General features: G+C 40.7%; 1 long non-coding RNA gene across 1 annotated transcript; it reads left to right on the top strand.

Annotated features, from left to right (window-relative positions):
* The first annotated feature begins 415 nt into the window (after positions 1-415).
* On the top strand, positions 416-3001 carry LOC143134118 (uncharacterized). The gene is made up of 2 exons (XR_012988595.1): positions 416-1563; positions 1853-3001. It is a non-coding gene; the product is annotated as an uncharacterized LOC143134118 (long non-coding RNA).
* Positions 3002-3574: the final 573 nt, after the last annotated feature.

Here is a 3574-nt window from a genome sequence, read left to right on the forward strand (position 1 = left end):
ATTCTAAATGCAAAAATGCATAGACATTGCATGACAAAACCGTGACTGTTAACAAACTATAAGCTATATAAGGTAGGCCCTATGCTAGGCCTATTACACAACACAAATTGTCACCAGGCTATGCTGGCGACCCAAATAAAATCTCCGTTGGAACCAATGGCTTACACCTTACAGTATCAAGCTGCCACCTCTTGGCGAAAAGTTAATAGTTTTGCATATCAGTAGTAATACATTTCACGTAGCTGTGAATCACGGAAAGGGCGAATGAAGTGGACACTTCTAAATGGAACCCAACCCACTGTACAGTAACTCAAGGTCTGTGGCTAAAGCAGCCATAATGAAAGCGTTATCATTGTTTGGATACTTCACACACACGTGTTTTTTAATCGCATAGACTACAACTACCAAGCTGGAGTGCGTTTCCCAAAAGCATCGTTGCTAACTACGGTAGCAACTAACATGGTTGCAACTATGTAAGTACGACACAACTGTTCCCCAAAACGATAGTGTGAACTATAGTGGTGGAACTTACATAGTACGATGCATCGTGACACTGCGTCAGTGTTTCCCAAAACCATAGTAGCAACTAACGTTCGCAACCACTATCGTAAAGTTGTGTAGTTACAACTACACCTCTCGACCTGTAGTAAGTAGTAAGAACCATAGTAGACGACGTAACCAACCCTGATGACGGAACACGCAGAGGACAGATGGATGAGAGGTAGCCATTAAACGATCCCATAACATTGCTGTGGGATACCATACCATAGCATTGCTGGAAGCTACAATTGCACATTACTGGACAACGTTATGTGGTACAGTGGAAAGTGAAGTGTTGTGGAGTTAGCCTACAACAGAGCGGCCTGTGGTGAAGTGCTATGATGACCGCAATCATCTGTGTTGTTATTATTCGTGAATTTACATGTAGCCTAATGCTAATGTGTCAGCACAGATTCTTTCGAACACCCGTTAAGTTATCTGGTGATAAAGCTTTTGAATGCCAACGGTATTGTTATGTGAGGCTAGCATTGTAATTGTTATAAAAGGATAACGTTACATTGTAGTCGTATGTTAAGTGTGTTTGGATGAAGCATCTGCTAATCATACACATAGCTAACGGTATATGGACTCTACAGCCCATTATGATGTGGTGAAGTGACTGTGCTGTGGCAGAGACTGTAGCGTGTGGGCTTTACATGAGAGAGGTCAGGGGTTCAAGACTGAGTCGATGGGTGTGAGGTGAGTAGCCTATGCCTGTGGAGTGGGGTTTGTGTTGTATCTTGTCTGATCACAAGCTATGTTTAGCGGGTGTATAAGTTAGACTACTCTCAGTTATTATATGATCTTGATATTTGAACACATAGCTGAATTATGTTGGTACAATGACATTGGAAAATGCTGCTGTTGAGTAGCCTCTCGCTTGGAGAACTTTAAGACCTCTGGGACTTAAGTGAGCGTGCAGAGTGCTGTGGTCAGTGTCAAAATGTGACATGATTTTCACTGATTTAACTTGTCCTTCATGGCCCAGGTATGGGTAGGCCTGTCATGGGAGGCGGAAAAATGGTAAGTTGCCTTTGCTTTGTGACCTTTCAATCTGTGTATGTATTTTGATGTCATGGCTCATAGGGAACATGTGTGTGTGTGTGTGTTTGTATGTGTGTGTGGGAGGGATCATGGGGAGAAAGTGATGGTGGGAAAGTTAAGTACATTTACCCCCTCACCCCCACCAAACTAAAAGAAATGTAAAAAACATAAACAAAAGGGGAAAAAACAGGTAATGTGGCAGGGAATTGTGGGGTTTGGGTGTTTAGGGGCCAAACATATGTGCAACTAATTCCCAGTGTGCTTCCAGGCCAGCAGGAAGGTGTGCAGCAGCCACTGGAATGACCTCTTCCACCTCCTCCACTAACAGCTCCACATCAGCCGGCAGTGGGATGTGATCCTGAAGGGCCATGTTGCAGAAGCGCCGCCACCAAAACCACACTGCACGCCTTTGCAGGATGGAGCTTCAGGCCACCAGCGGATTTGCTCACACACCTTTCCACATGCCCAGGGCCCTCTCCACAACAACGCGGGTCCGGCTATGGGCGTTGTTGTACCGCGCCTCTGCCTCGCTGTTGGGCTCCTAGATGGAGCAGTTGACATGCTTGTATTATCATAGGGGGTTGATGGAATAAAGTAGGTCTTGAAATGTCAGTGCACTCAGGGAATATAGACATGCATTTGAACAGTATATACTTTGCTACTGTCTCAGCAGCACCTACAGTAACACTGTGTGTGTGTGTGTGTGTGAGTGTGAGTGTGTATATGTATGTGTGTGTGTGTGTGTGTGTGTGTGTGTGTGTGTGGGTACAGCTGGCGCAGATCCTTCAACCATTTGAGCATTGAAACATTTGTGCTATGTGAACTGTCATTTTGTGGTTGTGATTCAACACACAACTTCATAACTACAATGGATGAAAAGTAATGGTAAAAAAACTGTATCTGTGCATTTAAAATATCATGAAATACTTGTGTGTGGTAACAGTATTCAATTTTCAGTGTCACAGTGAAAACACATAACAAGGGCAACATTGGAAAAATGCTGCATAAAGGCATGAAAAACTTCCAGTGAAATGAAGGGCAATCATAAAGTAAAGTATTCATTTATATAGCGCTTTTAGAACAGAGTGAAACCCAAAGCACTTACATAACAACATGTTTAACATTGTTCATATTACATATCCATATTTATTCTGCTCTTACTGTAAGGTAACTGATAAGATACTGCACATATTTATATTTAATTTATATTACTCTAAACCACCTTCTGCAAACCAACTGTATACTACTGTCTACACTGCACTATATTTATTGTCCTGTCTATGCACCACCTGTCTATACTTTATATATCACATTGCACTTTTCTGCCTTTTTGGCACTTCTGGTTAGATGCAAACTGTATTTGGTTGTATTTGTATTTGTGCTCTGCACAATGACAATAAAGTTGAATCTAATCTAACCATGCCAATTTGCATAGAACATAATATAGGCTACATGTATCCTAAGCCTAGGCTAGTAAGCATATGGTCTCCAATCAGTAGTTAAAACTAGGACTACAGGTTCTAAACGATCATAGGAATATTTAGTGATTGAGCCTATCCAAGATTCCAACATCATTATTAATTTATCATTATCTAGGCTCGAACCTATGACTACAAGATCCGAAATGCAGAGGTCTATCCTTTCACGCCACCTTGTCACGCTACAACAAATGAAAATATTGGCCAGTATTTAGCCTATAGGCTATTCGGTGTGTTTCATTAAATGTGTAACTTATTTGTTCACATGTGCTCGGTTGGCGATTTATGCTTCACTGATTAGGCTCATTAGTAGGCTACGTTCAATAGACTGTGACGTTATTATTAAAATTATCATTATTATGCCTATTATTTTTAATAGCCTAATATATATATATTTCTTTAAAGCATACATAGCCTAGGGCCTATTGAAATTACTGCCTATTGTTGTAATAAGTATTATCATTATTATTATTGTTATTATTATTATTATTATTATTAATGATATTATAACT

This window comes from Alosa pseudoharengus, unplaced genomic scaffold (genome assembly GCF_046254945.1).
Source record: "Alosa pseudoharengus isolate Yale_2024_CS ecotype anadromous, Long Island Sound unplaced genomic scaffold, YU_APseudo_1.1 YU_APseudo_1.1_scf_2, whole genome shotgun sequence".
Lineage (NCBI taxonomy): Eukaryota > Metazoa > Chordata > Actinopteri > Clupeiformes > Clupeidae > Alosa > Alosa pseudoharengus.